The sequence below is a fragment of the Mixophyes fleayi genome, chromosome 3 (assembly GCF_038048845.1).
Source record: "Mixophyes fleayi isolate aMixFle1 chromosome 3, aMixFle1.hap1, whole genome shotgun sequence".
NCBI classification, from domain to species: domain Eukaryota; kingdom Metazoa; phylum Chordata; class Amphibia; order Anura; family Limnodynastidae; genus Mixophyes; species Mixophyes fleayi.
In genome coordinates, this window is record NC_134404.1 from 29,659,973 (window position 1) to 29,680,893 (window position 20,921).

General features: G+C 40.1%; 1 long non-coding RNA gene across 2 annotated transcripts; it reads left to right on the forward strand.

The window, feature by feature from the left end:
- Positions 1 to 1,636: 1,636 nt before the first annotated feature.
- Positions 1,637 to 15,983, forward strand: LOC142143441 (uncharacterized). 2 transcript variants are annotated; one of them, XR_012689524.1, is made up of 5 exons: positions 1,637 to 2,175; positions 9,806 to 9,990; positions 13,621 to 13,742; positions 14,844 to 15,002; positions 15,594 to 15,983. It is a non-coding gene; the product is annotated as an uncharacterized LOC142143441 (long non-coding RNA). The 2 variants fall into 2 exon arrangements; XR_012689523.1 differs by lacking the exon at positions 13,621 to 13,742 and having other exon boundaries at positions 1,653 to 2,175.
- The last annotated feature ends 4,938 nt before the right edge of the window (positions 15,984 to 20,921 follow it).

Here is a 20,921-nt window from a genome sequence, read left to right on the forward strand (position 1 = left end):
CACAGACCCAGTCCTGCAGTGAGCTATCTCTCCTCTGCACAATACACAGTCCCATCAAATAATAAATAAACTGGAGTTACTTATCCATTTATATCACAGGAGATTTCAGCTGTTTTTCTCACAGGACAGGGTTGACAAGTCAGACCGGGCTCTCCCTCCTTTCAGAGCTGATACTCTTCTGTCCCTCCCGGCTGTTTCCTGTTGGACTTATTTTCTTCAGAGACTCACAGACCTTTGTCTGCTGATAACATCACAGGTTCTTCTTCCCTGATAGGTCTCACCGCTGACAGGGTCCAACTGCCTTACTTCTACTGCCAATTTAAAGTCATTCCTCTCCCATAACTGTCACTTTTCCCTCGCTCCCTTGGTCTCTGTGATGTTACTGTGAGCAGATCTTTATCAATCCCTGACATTAGTGCACATGTGCGGGCCATCATGTCTGACGGCACTACACATCCATCTGTTGTGGATAAGAGGAGAGAAAATAAGATAAGGAAATGGAAACACACCTGTTATAAGCAGACTGTGTAGCTGCCAATGATATTGCAACCAAATGTCAATAAAATTTAAAGTATGTGTGTTGGGGAAGGGATGTTTATTAAATCTACTGCAAATTGAAAAATGGGTGTATTCCAGAGAAGCCAATTGCATTCTGTAAGTTTTCTATTGCCATTTCAAAGTGAAAGTAAAAGTCTTACTAGTTGCTATGTACAAGGCCACCATTTTCCTTTTTCTAATTGGAAATATTATGGCCCTGAATCATTAAGGAGAGCACAGCATAAAAAAATGTGTAATTTTACATCTGGACACAACCATGTTGCATTGGATGGGGAGGGTGCATTTAAAATGTGGGAACAGAATTATAGTTGGGGAAGGGCATGTCCTAGATCAACTTTAAATTTCAGTGTAAAATGAAGATATTAAGTATTTGTGTGCTAATGAAAAAAACAGGCAATATTTACCTTATGTGCAGACTAATAAACTAATTTGCACACCTTGCATTGTAACCTGGTTTGTCCAGGTAAAACCTTACTCCATTTTTTTTTACTTTGCTCTCCATAATGACTTAGGCCCTTTATGTTTTAAATGCTTGAGATTTTCCATATTTTTTTCTTAATAATATCCTCCACTTGATAATAGGCAGACATTCAATGTATTATCATTACCTTTTCTGCTAACTTTTAAATTACACTTATTAAAGTAGATTCTAAGTTATTGACCTATCATCTTATGTAATGTACGGCGCTGCGGACCCTTTGTGGCGCCTTATAAGTTAAAATAATAATAATAATAATAATCATCTGGCCCTATATTTCCTTCCCTTTTCTCAACAGTTATTTACTTTTTCATGATTGTGGAGAGCAATGTTCTAGCTAGCTTGTCCTCAAAACTGTACTGCTAGTTAAAGTAAAAATAAGTTATTACACCTAATATACACTACCTTGCTCTTTGCAATATTTGTAAAATATTGCACTACAAAATAATTAGCAAATAATTATTCTAAATGTATTTTTTAATTTGAGTATAAGTTATGTATTTCAGATTACGCAGATGACCTAATTATAACAAGAAGCAATAGTGCATTCAAAACATAAGTTAAATATTATGATGGAGGGGGCGTGGTTGCCGACAAAGGCGGCTGGTTGAGTTCTCTGAATGCTCCGTCAGAGGTCCTTTACTTTCTATTGCCTCAGCGCTTACTTTACTGCTAACCTGTGCCTAATTATACCTTTGGCTGCATTAACATTCCAGCTACGTGTTGCTGGTATTTCTATCATATCTGGCTCTTGAGCTAAAATATTCATTAATTGTTGCTCCCTCCGCCCTTTTGGCATGAAAACGCCATGACCCATCACTCATCATCACCCAGAACTACCATTTCTGTGATACCTGCCTGACCTCTCATCATGGTTTTCATCTGGTGTTCACTTTTCATAGCGACTGTGCTTTCTGAAATCACGCACTTGAGAGCTGCCAATCGTGTGACCCTCGCCGATCTCCTTCACCTGCAGAGGTCATGATTGATGCTAAGACGGAGCGACCATCCTGCTGAACAGAGCCTGCTCTCTGTAATGACCGTGCCTTCACAACAGCGGGGACTCTCTGCTCTCCTGGCATACGCGATCCTGCTCCGGTGGCTGGGCTGCTCGCTATATTTGCAGGCAGAGATCACAGGTCAGTGGTGGGGGTCTTCTGTTCTGTGCTCAAAGACCCCTCTGTGTGATAATAGAGCTGTCGGAAGTGTCATCCTTAATAGCACCCTATTACTCCACACCTGCCAGGAGCTTACTTTACATGCTGTGAAGGGTCTCTAACTAATATAGTGCCAGAGAGACTGCCACACATATAACCCAGACCTCTCTGCCTTAAATGGAGACACCCTGTGGTCTAATAATCTTCAAAAATAACTGGAACATTTACTGAGGTTTTAACTACTTCATTGTGATTACCCACACATGGCCCACTTGATGTTAATAATCGCAAAGTAGACATAGGGGTCTCTCTCACAACTAAAGTCATACAGAAAACATCGGTACTTTTGGCTCATCCTACAATGTGCATCAAGCTGTCTAATAATTTTGTTTACTTTGGCGCCACCTTGTGGTCACTCAACAAAATGCTCTACCTTTCATTTTCCATCGAGAGGACAGCATCACCATGTGTCTATTTTTCGTACTGTATCATATTCAATCTTCTACCAGAAAAATAACACCATCTGGTGTCCATATAATATAATATAATACAGTAATTGTTATTCTCTACCAAGATAACTCCTTCCATTGCATTGTAAAACTATGGCAGACCCTCATTTGGTGTGGTGAGTTGCTGATCCCCTACTTTGAGCACCTCTAATTACTCATGGAACACTATGCAATGAATCTTCACCCACTACCCAGGGCATGAAGTGCTCTGACTTATTCTTCAAATACTATTGTGCAGCATCCCCTCTCTACTGCTTCCTCATCCCCCCCTCCTTTTTGTCTTCCACATCCTGCTATTCCCTTATGATCATCATCTTGTCTCAGAACAACAAGAAGCCCTCCGGCAGCTCTTCTTCCAAATTCTTTGAAACCAAAAGTAAAGCTTTGCTAGCTACCTTGGATCATTTAGAAACTTCACCTTCTTCTCCTTCTTCAGCATCTGACCTGGACCCCCAGATCCCGATTGCTATGATGAGCCTGCTTGAAGGGGTGAAAGTTGCCTTTAAGCAGGAATTCTCAAAAGCAGTTAATGAATTTAAATTGGAACTTGCTTCACTAGGTACTCGGACCGATGCTCTAGAAACAAAAACTAATGATCTCTGTCGCAAGCAACTTTTGACAGGAAGTTATCCCGCCTGCATGAAGAAGTTGAGGCCCTGAATGAAAAACAAGAGGACTCTGAAAATTGTTCCCGACGCAATAATATCCATGTCTGTAATGTTTTGGAAGATGTTTCACCGTCTGAGATTCAGCTCTTTCTTAAAGGCCTCTTCACGCAAATACTCCCAGACCTCTCTGATTTGGACTTTCTAATGGACCACGCCCACCGGGCTCTCAGGGCCAGAGCAGCAGCTGACCAACCTCCTCGTGACATCATTGTACGCTTTCACTACTACCGCACCAAAGAGCGAATTCTAACATCCAAGTAAAAACTCTCCCTCAGTATCCTAAAAGGACATGGACATACAATTATTTCAAGATCTCGCTCCCTCCACTATTCAAAAACGTAGAGCTCTCCAACCTGTCACCAGGATCATACGTCATTACAGCATTCGCTAACTTTAGGGATTCCCCTTTCAACTCCAAATCTTCGCTGCAAACACCATCCATTACATTAAAACCCTAGACAAGGTCAAGAAATCCTGACCAAGCTTGACATTCTTCCCGACTCTGCCTCACTCTCCAGTACTTCTGCAAAATATGCCCATTCGGCCATTCTGGCGTGATGTTTGATGCCCCTCCTCCCAATTCATTGTTATGCCACTGTTTTTCATAACTCCTACCCTTCCCCCCTCCCCTCCCCTGTCCCCTTCCCTAAATATACTCCCCCTTCCCCTCTCCTCATCCTTCTGCCTTTCCCTCTAGTTGCACATTTTTTTAAGCTACTGGATCATTGCTTATTACTACCTGTATGTCTTCTCTCACATTTGATTCTCTTATCAGGGCCTTCAACCCGGGTGGCTCTTAGAGATGCCTACATTCCACCACCCCCCACGCTCCCTATACAACTGGTATTTCGCTTTTCAATGTTGTTATGTTTCTAGTTTTGGATCCCCCCTGGATCCTTACATTAAAGGGTATTTGCCCAATTGGGCTTTCCTTTATTTCTATACCTTTCCTTCTTTTTTCATTCTTGTGGCTCTCTTTGCCCTATCCCCTCTCTTTCCCCCTGTTCCACACCTCCCTCTTCCACAAACCTGTACTAATGATTTCTTTCATTGTAGCATTCAGAATTTTTTTCCTTCTCTACGATCTTCTCACCTTGATCTTCATGGCTCTGAAACTCCTCTCCATTAATGTTAACGGCCTCAATTCTCCTCGTAAATGCACCATAGTTCTGGGAGCCTACAGGAGGGAAAAGGCAGAAATAGTCTACCTCCAGGAGACTCATCTTACAGGTACCCACACTCAACTCCAGAGTAATCAATTCTCCTAGACTTTTATCGTATCAGCGAATTGTAAGAAAAGGGTGGTGGCAATACTTATCTACAATAAAGTTCCTTTCAGGTCTCTTCCACCTATTCAGAAGGCAGCTTCCTATAAGTATTGGGTACTCTCCATTCCATCCCGGTCACACTACCCTCAATTTATTCCCCTAACCAGGGTCAGGGCGCATTCTTCTCTAAACTGTTCCGACACATTGAGCGACTGGCCCAGGGTCATATTATCTTAGGGGGTGACTTCAATGTCATCTTATAAATCCTACCTGTCTCCTCGCCCACCCCACTTTCTAACGACTCCTCAGCCTTGTCTGCCTTATTAAGATAACATTCCCTATATTATACTTGGCACTTAAAAATTCCAATGACAAATATTACACCCACTACTCCTCTCTCCACCAGCTATACTCCCACATTGATATGATCCATGACTCCTTGACTTCCATGACTGTACATGCAGGTATTACACTGTTTTCTTGGACCGATTGTGCAGGAGTATACATCCAGCTTGATCTCCTACAGCAATACCCACGTACCTTTAGATGGAGCTTGGATGACTCCCTGTTACTGAACTCCTCCACTTTCTCTGAAATCAAAACTGCTATCTCCAATTGTTTTCAAGAAAATGTCTCAGAGAAGGTCGTGCAAGGCGCCATCTGGGAGGCTCACAAAGCCACCATGCGTGGTCAGCTCATCAGCTCAGCTTCACAAACCAAGCAAAAGGCCGCCCTAGAGGTCTCCTCTTTAGAACAATGCATCTCCACCCTCCTAACACAGCACAAGCTATTCCTGGCCTCTCCCTGTTGCCACAGATTGACTCCTTAAATAGTCAACTTAACACCCTTATTTCCCGTAGAGCAGCCTCCCTCCTCCAAAAACTTCAGCAGTACTTCTATGATAGGGCTGAAAAGGTGGATTTTCTCCTTGCACGAAAGCTTCACCAGAAGCGTGCCCGAGAGCTCATAGACAAAATACACAAAAAATCCTCTGATTCTGTTACATACGATCCCCTAGCCATTGTTTATGAATCTAGAGATTTTTATGCCTCTCTCTATAATCTCCCTGATCCACTCCCCCAGGAGGACCTTTTGTTATCCTCCTTGTAGTCGTTCTTAGCCAGCTCCCCTCTCCCTCATCTCTCCTCATCCCAACTATCCTGTCTAAATGCAGACATCACCCCAGAGTAATCACAGCAATTCAATCCCTCAAATCCTCTTCGGCCCCTGGCCCAGATGGATTTTCCACCCAATATTATAAGAAATTCACAGCTGACCTCACTCCACATCTAACAACATTTTATATCCAAATTCTCGAGGGGGCATCCTTTGATCCTTGCACCACTCTAGCTAATACTGCTGTCATCCCGAAGCTGGTAAAGACCACTTACATTGCTCGGGCTACAGGCTAATTTCCCTTCTCAATTTTGACCTTAAACTCTAAACATCATCTTTTCCACATTTTTCAGAAGTAACCTCCTACGTTGATCACTGACCAGGTTCCCGGCTGTGCTGAAAACTCTTTCTGAGTATACACTGGAGGGTGGGGAGCTTAGGTATTGCAAAGCGAGTTTTCCAAATTGCTTGTTTTTCCTCCCAGTATGGAAAGGGACTGTTTGACATTTCCATATCAATTAACTCTTGAAAATAATCCTCCACCATCCTTTGCATGTTAATAGTAGGATTGGTTGGAGTTATGGGCAAGGTCACACATTTTTTGGTAAAATCTTTCAAACCAGCTCAGATGTCAAACTGTTGTGGTCTGCCCCCTGCGTCTTCCCTGCTTCTCTTTGGAAAGTGCAATTTGGTGCCAGAACCTCACGTGCCAAAACTGCTGCCACCGGTGCAGGACTTACACAAACAACCTCATCCTTTTCAACATCCTCATTAGCCCCCTCATTGGCTACACAAATCTCCCCCTCATCCTCTTCTAATTCCAAAGTGTCATCCTCAATTGGGGTATCACCGGCTATACTCGGGCTGTTCAGGCACACATCAGCAAAAATGCTGAAAGGGCCCTTCTTTATGGGTACACTATCAAAATGGTCACGATTACACATGCCAATCATGGATGGACTCTTCTCTGGGATTGATGTAATTTCTGATTCTGAGCATACATTTTCCTATAATGTCTTACTGTTTTCTTGCAGCTCGGCTTTCACACGTAACACTAGTTGTGCACCACTTTTGGACTCCAAATTACTTGGTCTTGCTTGGTCACGAGTGACCTTACAAGAAGAGGGCTTAGTAACATTTTTAGATCTCGCTCTAATAGAGAAAGGCGAAGGACTCATTCTTTCTGTGCCACTGCGTGTGTAGAATGGCATGATGGCAATTTGTTTTCTCTGCAGTTAACCTTTCATCAGTTACAGCTCTTTTTCTCTTCAACACGGTAAAAGGATTTTTTTTTGTGTGTTTTTTTTCCCTGACTTAAAAAGACTATGTACTTTACCAGATGACGTACAGGCAAGACTACCATCAGGACTGGTGCCAGTAGCTTCTCGCTGATCCTGCTCATATGTGGACTGTTGTGAATCCATTTTAATGAGACCCAAATTACTTGTAGTGCAAATTCAGAAATATAGAGTGCTGGTATATTAGAATTTCAGCACTAGAAAATAGCTTTTTTCAAAGAGGGAAATATCTGACACCCCAAGCACTTGTAGTGCAAATTCAGAAATATATAGTGCTGGTATATAATAATTTCAACACCAGAAAATAGCTTTTTTTAGAACAGGGGAATATCTGACACCCCAAACACTTGTAGTGCAAATTCAGAAATATATAGTGCTGGTATATAATAATTTCAGCACCAGAATATTGCTCTTTTTAAAGAGGGGAATATCTGACACCCCAAAGACTTGTAGTGCAAATTCAGAAGGATATAGTTCTGGTATATAATTATTTCAACACCAGAAAATAGATTTTTTAGAACAGGGGAATATCGGACACCCCAAAGACTTGTAGTGCAAATTCAGAAATAGATAGTGCTGGTATATAATAATTTCAGCACCACAAATTTGCTTTTCTACAAGAGGGGAATATCTGACAGCCCAAACACTTGTAGTGTAAATCAGAAAAAAAGCCTCCTACTACTCTCTTCCTGCTCTAATTACTGCTCCAATTACTGCGACCGTCACCTAACCCTTCTCTCTCCCTCTCTCAATGGAGGCGGCTATTTATTCATTCTAAAAATTGCAAGATCCAAGATCCGACAACGTCACAATGACATTTTCCCTCGTTTTGGAATCCGAAAAGGCGGGAGAGGACAGAGCCGACTCGGCTCGGGACTCGGATTCCAGAAGTTCGGGCGGGTTCGGTTCTCGGGGAACCGAGTCCACCCATATCTATTTAGAAGTGCTCTTGGGTGGGGGACTTGGTATCCCAAACTTCAAACATTTTTACCTTTCAGCCCATCTTGCTCAGTGTGTCTAGTGGAACAGCCAACACTACCTCTAGGGTTTGGTACTTATTGAGGCTGAGGGCCTGGGACTACTCTCCCCTGCTTCCCTCCTCTGGCTCCCAAATTCCTGTCACACTGAAAAAGTCCTGTCCTATCCCACAGTTTTTCACTCCCTGGCTATTTGGGATTCAGCTACCAGACAATTTGGTTTCTCCACTCAACTTTCCCCAGTAATCTTTTTTTTCAATTTCCCAGAGTTCCCTCCAGGCTTACAAACCACAGCATTTTCTCCCTTGTTTTTCTGAGGAGTTCGTTACCTAAATGACATCACCTGGACCTCTTTATTCCCTCAATTATCCGACATTAAATCCGCAATTAGACTGCCCACACAGTACTTTTACCAATATATGGAAATTTGCAATCTCCACTCTACAGTCAAATCCCGCCTTACCACTCACTCTCCTACCACCGTTAAGACATTGTGCCTGTGCCGAGGATCAATGTCTGGTCTGATTTCCACCATCTACTTTGAATTGTCCTCCCCATCCTCCTCTCCATGTGATCCTCATGAAGTAGCCTGGGATCACGACTTTGGCGAACCCCTTGGCGGCGAAGACTGGACTGAAATTCAAGATAACGATGCCTGTAGCTCAATCTTGTATCGCTGGTACTATGTCCCTACTCACCACCACAAAATGATACCCGACTCAATCTGATAGATGCTCTTTCGTAGACTCATTTCATCATATACGGTGAAATTGTCCGAAATTAACCCTTTCTGGCGGGAAGCCAAAACACTAATAGATTCTATTATCCAGATCAATGTCCCGCTTGAGCTGAATTTTTTCCTTCTGTACCTTACTTTCCCAGCAGCAACTAAACACCTGAACAAATTGGCCCACCACATTATATCTGCTGCTACTTGGCAAATCGCCTCTGACTGGAAAACACTGCCTCCCCCTGCTCCTTCCTCCATTATTACCAGGATTTGGCAGGTTCACGGCTTGGAATTCATGACGAGCATAATTAAAAATACCTCTAAAACCTTCAATAAAGTTTGCGATCCCTGGTTATCCTACTATCAATACCTGTCCCCCCTTCACATAAAGAATACACCAGGTTCTCCCTCTCTCCTTTCTCCCATTTCTTTCCCTTTTATCCTTCGGAGGTTCTTTGCCACGCCGCCTCTTTTAATTTTTTCTCAAATTTCCTCTGAACCTGCTTCCCTCCAGTCTCAGTAGATGTCCTCTTGTTCTAATACTTCTCTTCCTTTGTAGAATGTTTCCCTCCTGTACCTTGTTATAACCCTTGATGTATTTGAATGTTTCTATCTTGTCCCTTCTTTGCCTTTTCTGCTCCAAACTATACATATTAAGATCTTTGAGTCTTTCTGGGTAAGTTTTGTACTGTAGGCCATGCACCATTTTAGTTGCCCTTCTTCGTACAGTCTCTAATGTATTTATTTCCTTTTGGAGATATGGCCTCCAGAACTGAACACAGTATTCTAGATGAGGCCGTACCAATGACCTATACAGTGGCATTATCACTTCTTTCTTTCTGCTACTGATTCCTCTCCTTATGCAACCAAGCATATGATTTGCAAATTATTATTTTCTGAAAGGAAATCTATATATAGCAAGATGCACATATTAAATAAGTCACACTTTTTGTTGGTAAGTTAAGTGTCAGCAATAATCAGCAATTTGAAAGTGTGAGGACTGGACGGGTGTTTTTAGTGTTTATTAACTCTTATTTTGGAAATAGGAAAAATCCAAAAGGAGATTGAAAATGTTATTGGTTCATCTGAGCCTCAAGTAATTCACCATAAAGAAATGCCCTATACTGACGCTGTTATTCCCGAGATTCAAAGATTTGGAAATATACTTCCAAATATCCTCCCGCATGCTACTACGTAAGATGTCACATTCAGAGGCTATTTTCTACCAAAGGTAAGAAGTAAATTCTGTCACGTTTCCCATCATTGCAGCTATTGATTTCTTCAAGGAAATTTTACAGGCTATTTCTATTTTATTAACAATAAATAATTCATACAACATAATTGACAACATTTTAAAATTATTTCTAGATATATTTTGGGGCTGAGCCCGTTCTCCAATCTTGGTGATAATGACATTTTTTGCCGGGTGTTTGCTTTGTAAATATTCTAATTTAATAGATATTACATTTTATAGTCTAGCAAATAAGAACAATTGGTGAGCATTTGATATACATAACTGGTAAAAGTATTGTTTGTCAGTTTTGAAAAACAGAGGAAATTTCTTGGCAGAATTTCCTGGGACGAATCTTTGAAACCCAGGAACTATGTTATTAATGTCACAGCAATCATTGAAAGAAAGAAAGAAAGAAAACATTAAGGGGTAAATTTATCAAGTTGCGGGTTTGGAAAAATGGAGGTGTTGCCTATATCAATCAATGAGATTCTAGCTTTCAGTTTGGGGAATGTACAAAATAAATGATTAACAGAATCTGGTTGTTATAGGCAACACCTCTACAATTTTCAAATGCACAGCTTAATAAATATACCCCTAAGTGGTTTAAAATACATTACATTAGAAATGTAGGGCCTCAAATTAGAGGCAAACAACTTCTCTATTACGATAATTACTAAATACAATGTATTATCTCTGTCTCTATTCTAATAGTGAATGGTTTAAAGTCCAACTTCTCAGGTCAGTAGATTAGACAGCTCCCTGAACATTCAGGGTCAGATTCCTTCAGTTCACTGCCACATAGGAACATGGTTGACTCGTATACAATTAGAAGGCACTGTCAGAAAATTCATATCAGCTCCATTAGATCAATTACGTTATAACAATCGAAGTTTTCAAAGAATAAAATTGCACTAGCACATTAAAAATGTTATTTGAATCTCATAGTACTGTTTCAAATAAGCTTTATATTTATATATATTTTTTTTGCTAATTGGTGTTTCTTCATCCCTTAGGCATATATTATGTTTTTGAATGCATGTTTAACTAAAACAACGAAGAGTTATATTTGCTATATTACAGAGGTTTTTCAAGTTTTATTGGAATCTAAAAGCAAAATGCTCATTTGTTGCACATAAAACAATTGGATAAAAACATGGGTGCAAGTGGGATGTGTCAGTGACGTGACTGATGTAAATTAGGTGCACAAGCTACTGGTACAGACCTCCACGGATCTTAAGATGGGCACAGCTCAACATATGGATATCAATAATTTATTATTACGCGCTGATCTTTGTATTGTAAATTGTGCCCAGGTTTCGACCAACTCTGCATCAGGCTCTGAGAGTCAGTTGTATTCATGACAGCAGCAAGAGTGCTGTCCTCAAGGAGGTTTATTAGGTCACTATATTATTGCTGAGCATCAGGAGCCAGCTATACATAACGCTACTATTTAGTGAGTGCTGTGATACAAGCTGACTACCTGGTCTTATCACTCCATAATACAGCATAACATTTTGTTTATTAAGGAAGTATCAATCTGCTCTCATTCAGACTGCACTATGCATTTTGAATAGAGATATAAAAATACAATAGTATTACCAATATTAGCACTGAAAGATACATACCCTAAAGTAGAGTCGGACGCAAGTCCAACTGATAATCGCAAAAAGCACTTTTAGCCAAGTATATCACATGAAGTTAACAGACAGCGAGCAGTTACCTTGTTAAAGCAATAAGCGAAACGCGCGTCGGCACCTCTGCTTGCTGTCCGTTAACTCCATGTGATACATTAAAGTTCAAATTGTAATACTAGTGTTTATGAAATACAATTGTATCATCACACTGGCGAATCTATAGATTCAGGGTTTTAGCCTCTTTTAGAGGTTGATCTATCAAGGGTTCATTAGAGATGGAAGCTATCGCTGGTTAGCTAAGCTATACAACCTTGGCTCTCCAGTACTGTTTAAGAGGGTACAGTGGATCGAATCTACCATTATATAGCTATGAGATATTAGAGTTATTTTGTTACTGTGTAACATTTAGGACAGCTGATACATACTATTAGTATTCAAGACAGGGACAGTGGAGTATGCCTCTGAGTGAGGAGCAGATATAACATCCGAGCACACCCACTAAGCTGCCCATACCCGACTCTTATCAATTTACTTATGAAGCACGGCAATATCGGCGTATCACTATAACGGCTCATAATACAACCTATAGATCTATTAGCTGGTGTTCTTCATTTTATTATTTATACTGTAGCAGGTTCTTTACTTTCCACCTTAATCCCGTTTATGGTAATTAACTCCAACCTCCAATGAAACATTAGATAATTGTTTCTATACTCACTACTATTACTAATAAATTTAATTACAAGACAACCAACTAGCTGGGTAATTGTTTTACCCCTTTAACAGTAGTTATGCATTTGGGTCAATAAATTTAATTTTTTCTTTTTAAATATTTTGCCTTAAGTTTTTTAATATATTACTAATAACTACTATTAACTAATATATTACTAATAATTTACTATTTTAATAACATTATTATTTTTGGGTCAGTAGTGTGTCCTATGAATACAATTTCCATTTTCTCTTTGTTTTATATGTGATGTTATGATTAGAATTGTGTGGGAGCACCTCCCCCCTTCAAACTTTCAATGTATCAATAGTTATGATTATATTGGGATTGAGGGGTGTAACTTTAACTCTGTGCAGTATTTTCTTCTTTTTACGCAGATAGGTCTCTAGCAGATGTATCTTTTGTGGGTGCTTTCTCCTGTTGCAACAGACCATGCTGTGTTAATAAAAGAAGTAAAAATAGTCCCAAATAGATTAAGCAACCTTAGGGGTTTGTTGATTCATTTTTCTGCTTTACAGGGCTGCTGTGACGGATACACTTAAGTGTATCATGCACACCGGCCCATAAGGCAGATAAAGAGGAAAGTTTGTGCAATTTGCATGATGTGTAGCAAAAAAATTATTTTTAAAAATCATTATTGCAGTACCGTGTTAGCCAGAAAAATCTATGTGGTGTTAAATACTTTTGTGTCAAAAAATACAAAAGTATTATAGGAGTGATACCTTTATTGGCTAACCCCCCAAAAAATATTATTATATTTGCTAGCTTTCAGAGTACAGAGGCCCCTTCATCAGGCAACTTTACAAATGAATGACTAAGAAACAGGCACAACATTTAAGAGCTGTTACATCAAGAAATTTGTACGGGGGGGAGGGGAGGGGGAATATATCATTAGGATAAGATAAAGTAATAATCTGAGGTTTTCGATAGGGATGGAAGCATAAAGTCCTATGAGTTCAGAGATCTGGAGTCACTTTGCTGTGGGTTGTGAAATGTGTCCAGGTAGTGGGTCATAAATCCAGGTGTTAGATTGAGCCCTTGTGTCAATGACTGGAATGTTCTTATCAGCTTAAATTCCCAGATTTTTCTCTCAAAAACATCACATGTAATTTACATAGCATTCTGAGCAGCATGGTTCTAAAGATACAGTACTACTTGGAATGCTGTGTAAGTTACGGGATGCAATTTACACTTACAATTTTAGTGTATCTTGCACCCAACTCTTCATCAGGCCCACTTATCCAGATGTTTACAACTCTTTAGGGGACACAAATACTTACACTGCTGACATCAATGCTGTATGACAAGGATCACTTTGAAAAACCAGAAGAGTTTTACCCGGAGCAATTTTGTGAAGAATGAAGCATTCATCCCTTTCTCAGCTGGTGAGCTAGATGTGATATATTAAATATAAATATGTTCCAACTGCGCTCGCGAAGTGTTAATAGAGAAAAGGGGTAAATATTGCAGCAGAATAAATTATACACATCACATACAATGGCTGGATATGACAAAACTAAAGGTGGTGTACCAATGCATACCATAGAATGAACTGAAAAATAGTCTGAATGGAGAAAAAACCAATAATCCTTGGCTCAATGAGTCCACAAAAAAACACACAAAGTCTCTGAAAAACACTTGCAGGATTTGGAATTGGATAGTGTTGGTAAACGGCGTGGAAGCGCTGCTGGATGAAGGAGAATCAAAGTCCAATGATCTCCTTCAGAATGGAACTCCAGAACAGGCAGGCTGGTTGCAACAGTCTGATCGTGTATGCCGGAATCCGCGGGTGAGATGCGTTCCACAGTGGAGCGCAGAGTCACTTCCTGTCTACGGATACCGGAATTGGTCAAAAAGGTGACCCAACGCGTTTCATCTCGAACGGAGACTTCTTCAAGTCACCTAGTCTGATATTGAGTGTATATGTATATCTATTATAGATGTGATATATTGCCTTAATGTAACTACAAAATGGACTGAACCTATAATTTATGCAGAGCAGTACATTGTATACAGCCAAATATCAACAATGTCAAACCATACAAAATATAGAGACAGAAGAACAATCTCAAATGAGGAGTACAAATAACAATAACAATATCTATAATTTGGAGGGTCACGGTGGTCGTCCTATTTGAGACCACTGAAATAATAAAATCAGGGAGAACAGTGTGCAGAAGGAATTGCATGAGTGGACGGCGTACATAAACAAGTTGTTTCATCATTCTCAAGAACAAGCTTGCTGTCACTTAAAAAATGGTGCCCCTATCATTACATATTAAGTGTTGTCTCCATTATAAATACAGTGTTATTGCCCCCAATAATAAAACAATTAATTTAAATTGCCCCAGTTATAAAATATTACATTTATACTGGCTCATTTTTAAAATAATAAATACTTATTGGTTACTTCATAAATAAATTATTATTGCTACCATAAATAATAAACGTTGTGTCCTTAATAAATACTAACCTTATTTTTTCAGTTCTGATAGCCCAGATAGCGTGCCTTGTTGCCGCTCAGAACCATCTCTAAAAAAAAAATCAGCCTTTTTCTGGTGGTGAGGACAAGACTGCATATGGATTGGGAATTTGCAAACCGTCACAAATCGAAAGCGGTTTGGGTTTCTAGCCTCCAAACCACAGTAAGTAAATCCAGCAATTTGGCTCGGAGAACCATATGCAATGTGTTGTGGTTTGCAAACTGCAAACAAAACCTTAGTAAGTCTCCCCCCCAAAGCTCCATTTTAAGTATCACAATAACAGATACTGTGGAGTCATTCTACTTTCCAAGCTGTACTTGTTTGCTGTATGTATATATCACTCACAAGTTGGAGTAAATTTCAGTACAGACTTGAAGATATCACAATATCCTCCAAAAGTGCTTGGCAAGCTATTGTTTTTCATACCAGCGGTTTAAGGATTTCCTCCACACCAGGCATTGAGGTAGTTTAGTAGATGAGGCTCAATATCCTTTATAATCTTTTCTAATAACCTGTTTATTATAGATTTTTTGTTACCTTCTTTGCACTTACATATCTCAATGGAGTACTATATCTACATTACCTTAAGGTCCTACGTCTGTAAGCATTGTCACAATATGCACAAATGCATTGAGAGTTAAAGTGTTGATTATTAAGACTGAGAAATGCAAAAGTAATGAACTCTGCAAAAAATCATAAAGTATCTGGAATATAATAAAGTTACATTTTCTGTCACATGTTTCTTTGTTCTAGGTACGAGAAGTTGTGCTGGGAAGACGTTGGCCAAAATGGAGCTCTTCATGTTCTTCACGAGGCTGCTTCAGAAGTTCACATTCCCGGCTCCTCCAGGGGCTGAACTGGACATAACACCTGTCATTGGGATCACATGGTCTCCTAAGAGTCATATGATTTGTGCTGTGCCTCATACATAAAGCAGGGTTGCAACATGCACTGAGAGAATGATTTCATATTTTCCTAGCTAGGTTTATAGGGAAAGTATTAAGACATTTTTTTTTCAGAGCACTATAAGTCATTTACAAAATCTAGTTTTTTTCACTGTTATGTGAGACGGGATTTTGAACTGTTTACAATCTCTACCTGAATTCTACCCATGCAAGAGATTAAAGCCCTGCGTATCCATTGCCTACCTGTATTCTTACGATCAAGCAATGTCACATAGCATGCTATGCTAAATTATAAGTAAATAATATAAATATAATTAATTGGTGAATAATTAGCTTAATGGGATTCATGTACAGCCTTATAGTTAAGACTGGAAAATTGTAGATTATATAACTGGCCTTCTTTCTGCCAAGGAAGGCTACAGAAGAGGGGTGTACAATGAAGAGGGGTACTGATAAAGAGGTTCCCTCTTCAATAATTTCTGTTAGTCCCACCAAATCAGTATTTCTGGTTTAGAAATATGACCCACAGAGGCCATGGCCTGGACAGGGCTACATTTACAGACGCCTTTGAAATTAACATCTCTTAAGACAAAATTGAATATCATTTTTTTGGTCACCGCTCAGAAACGCTGGACAAAGACATACACTCATTTACTCTCTGACTACCATGAACAAGGCAACAGGACTCTTTAATATGCCATTCTGGGCTGTGGTAATATTTGGTCATGAGGGTAAATATAATGGCTAAATATTTAAATATGAAGAAATAGCTTACAGAAATTGTGTTGCACAGTGTTGTATGTTAGATTGTATTGAAGATTGTGGAGTGATAAAGTGTCTTATATGTTCATGGAGATTTTAAATGATATGTTTCCAGTTCTGAATCCCCTGTGGTTTTTTCCAGCTCTGAGTTCCTGTAGTGAGTTCCAGGTCTGTATACCTGTGTTCAGGTCTCAGTTCTGAGTGTCCTGTGACTGGTTCCAGCTCTGAGTTCCTGTAGTGAGTTCCAGGTCTGTATACCTGTGTTCAGGTCTCAGTTCTGAGTGTCCTGTGACTGGTTCCAGCTCTGAGTTCCTGTAGTGAGTTCCAGGTCTGTATACCTGTGTTCTGGTCTCAGTTCTGAGTGTCCTGTGACTGGTTCCAGCTCTGAGTTCCTGTAGTGAGTTCCAGGTCTGTATACCTGTGTTCAGGTCTCAGTTCTGAGTGTCCTGTGACTGGTTCCAGCTCTTAGTTCCTGTAGTGAGTTCCAGGTCTGTATACCTGTGTTCAGGTCTCAGTTCTGAGTGTCCTGTGACTGGTTCCAGCTCTTAGTTCCTGTAGTGAGTTCCAGGTCTGTATACCTGTGTTCTGGTCTCAGTTCTGAGTGTCCTGTGACTGGTTCCAGCTCTGAGTTCCTGTAGTGAGTTCCAGGTCTGTATACCTGTGTTCAGGTCTCAGTTCTGAGTGTCCTGTGACTGGTTCCAGCTCTGAGTTCCTGTAGTGAGTTCCAGGTCTGTATACCTGTGTTCAGGTCTCAGTTCTGAGTGTCCTGTGACTGGTTCCAGCTCTGAGTTCCTGTAGTGAGTTCCAGGTCTGTATACCTGTGTTCAAGTCTCAGTTCTGAGTGTCCTGTGACTGGTTCCAGCTCTGAGTTCCTGTAGTGAGTTCTAGGTCTGTATACCTGTGTTCAGGTCTCAGTTCTGAGTGTCCTGTGACTGGTTCCAATTCCGAGTTTGCTGCGACAGATTCCAGTCCTGAGTTCTCTGGTTCAGATTTTAGTTCTGAGTTGTGTGTCTCGGGTCATCAGTACTCACAGAAGCCGTGCCATTCTTCCGGGTAAGGACCAGATGTACAGGAGCTTCCTCCAGGTTTCCAGCTTAAGCTTCTGATCTACTAAGCCTGCTAAGCCCAAGGGTCCTAAACTGAATCTCCAAAACCTGACATTCGTAAAAAGGACTTTTTGCTCATGGACCTTTACAGTATTATGTTGTATATTTTCAAAAGGGTCTTTTTATGGACTCATTTTCAAAGATATTTCTCAAATATTTATTAGAGTATTTTGAGGATTATCCATTGTTTCTTCTGAACTTAAAGATTGCTAAAAGAATGCCCCCCATTACAACTGTCACATATATGCCATTACAGAGGTGAATGTATGGTAGCAATAACATAATAATGTTGTTGAAACTGTGGTGGAGCCAAATCCATGACAACATGTTGTGGAAACCGTAACCACAATAGGACCTGTCCAGCAGGTAAAGGTACAGATAGGGTTAATGATCATGCTGTTACCTTGAGAAGGGAGTTTACACACAGGGGCACGACATGGGTGTGATTGCTATGGTGTGTGTGTGTATAAAAGGTATGCGGGATCCGGGAGGCGGAGCATCTGACGCTGCCTAGCAGCCAAGCAATAGTTATGGATGGTGTAGTTAGTATGTCAGGAAGCTGTGGAACCTTTTATGTTGGTGATATGCTGCTTTTTGCTGAAGATAAAACAGCTACTTAACAAGCCTGGAGCAAAGACTCTCTTATTTAGTAATTTCCACAATATATTTCTTTAAATAATTCTAAATAAAGATTGGCCAAAGAAGGTGCCGTTCCAACCCACTAAAAGAAAAATAGTCACTAAAATAAAATGCATTCAAGTGAAAATAAATTCAGTAATCAGATCTGTATTATTATGTGGAATAGAGATGTCTTAACACTTTTAGGTATCTTGAAGTCTGAAGCATAATGCATTACAATAGTATTGAATTGCAGAACAAATAAAAAGGAGAGTGAAAAAACCTTAACACATTTACAAAGCGTATTTATCAAATATAATAGAGATTCTACGTTTTTTTAACATTTATGGAAAACGTTATAATCTCTCCACGTGTTAATTTTTAAACTGGGTTCAACACATTCTATTACTTAATTAATTAAAGCTTATATTATTCCCCCATTCATACTGCATAATGCTGGAAAAAGGCCAATTAGATTGAAATGCATCACATTGTGGAGGCTGGGTTCCCTTCCTAAATATGAGTCTGCTTGTTTTTGATTGGGTCAAACATTAGAGACAAATTAATCATCTGCGGCAGCTATTGTATTAATATGACATGCTTAACGCATGAGAATCAATTAACCTTATCTGCAGGCAGAATAACCTTCATGTACCAGACACTTGTAAAAATATATATACACAGACACCAAAGAAACTGCACTGATTCTCAGTAGGTGAATGATTATGGCTCTTTGGATATAAGCTATGCAGGCTGAAATGTCTCGTAGGCAGGAACGTATCGTCTAAGGTTGAAGTGGATGGCTGACTTCCAGTATTGGAATCCAGAGATGCAGGATGATGATAATCACCCACAACACTCATTCGCTTAGCATGGCATTCCCTAGAGCAGAACTATCAAGAATGAGCAGAGCACATGGATTCTGTGCACTCATTTTTTTTACATAGATTGGAATATAAGTTATAGAAAGACGTTTCAAACTTACATAGAGCAATCTAATATGAACTGGACTCAATTCCAGTCTGGCTGCTTGTTTGGCTTCATCCTAGGAGCGTTGCATGCTGCTCAGGATGTTTGAGGCTTCACAAATGGAGCAGAAGCCACCTGTACCACAGGATAAGCAGTGACATTAGGCTTCATCCATCTGAGTTTGGCCATGATGACATCAACATAGAGCTGCTATCTTCCTTTCCAAGGTCAACCTAGTACATCCTCCACAGGTGTTGATGAAGGGTGGGATTGTCAAAGCACTATGATATTGTACAGTTTGCAGCTTGCCATTGAGTCCCTGAGACCTCCATGAAACCTTTGCTTGGCAATTTGAAATATTTTCAAGAAAGGAATAAACATAGGATAAATTCTTAGTCTCCTGTTGCTGAATCTGATGCCACAGGAATTGTAACTTGAGAATGAAAATAGCATGGGTACCACTTGCAACAGATCAGTTTTGCAAAGATATCTACCTGCTCCTGGATGCTAAGATCAATGTACACAGCAGTAGAGGAGATACCAGAAGGGAGGGAGACTTCTCCTGAGAGGGCCAATCCAACATGAACACTCATAACAAGGTAATAAATATGTTAATGCACCCTCCTCTGTCTAGGACAAGCCTTTCAATGAGACATCAAGAGCTATATCACTAACTATAGCAGTAGTGAGGACTCTAATATCCGCAAGAGGTCATGTCATTTATTGGATAGACGGTCTTCCTCCAATGTTGACACACCACCTCTGGAAAGCTATGAGTGCTCACCTGAACCTTAGAAAGTTCACTGGTATGAGATTGGACTTTCACAACACCCTCAAACAAATTAACAGCAGCTGTCACCCTAACGCTGCTGCTGCTACTTTCACACCTGCTATCATTCATTATGTGCAAATGGAATCTTTTTCATCTTTTGGCTGGAAACAGCCTCGGACTGGTCTTTCAGTGGGGAAAAATGACATCATGCAGTCAGCTGAGTCATTTGGCTTTTTCAATTAATTTATTTTTAAATCTTTTTTCTTTCTCTTCACAAGATAATGGGAGAAAACCAGCTGCATAGGTTCATCGTGAGGAACGATGGGATTCTGGAATAGGGGAGCTAGGTAGTAGGAGGACCGGTTTCTTGGGATCATTTCCTAAAACAAAGATCCACCTTATTGCAAAGGGAAATTAGAGGAGGGAAAGTTTTGGGAGGCCAGTTCATCTTTGATACAATTGGACATCCTCTGCCAGAAGGTCACAACCAGCGCCTCCTTATTCCATCAGAGTTCAGAGGCCAATGTTCCAATATGAATGGCATATTGACCCAAAGTTTGGTTTCACTGTCTTAGATGTAGAATTCCAAAGGCTGCATTACATACCCTACCCGATTCATCAAAAAAAAATTTTGAATGTAGACAGAAAATTACTATAGTTATGTAATAAAGAATAATTCTATTCCCGCAAAGGAGAAGCCCAAGCAAGAGCCTGTCTGGATAGGAGAGAGATGATATACACAACTTTGGCTTTTTCTAGTGGGAAATTCCCTGACAGAAGTTCGAATTGAATAGTGCACTGTTTCAAGAATTCCCTACATAATTTGGCATCACCAACAAATTTAGGTGGGTTAGGAATGCGCAATTTGGACAAGACTGTCTGAGGAGGTGCAGAGGTGGTGTAGTTGGTTGACCCTGACCGCCCAAATTATTATGGAGGGTATCCAGCT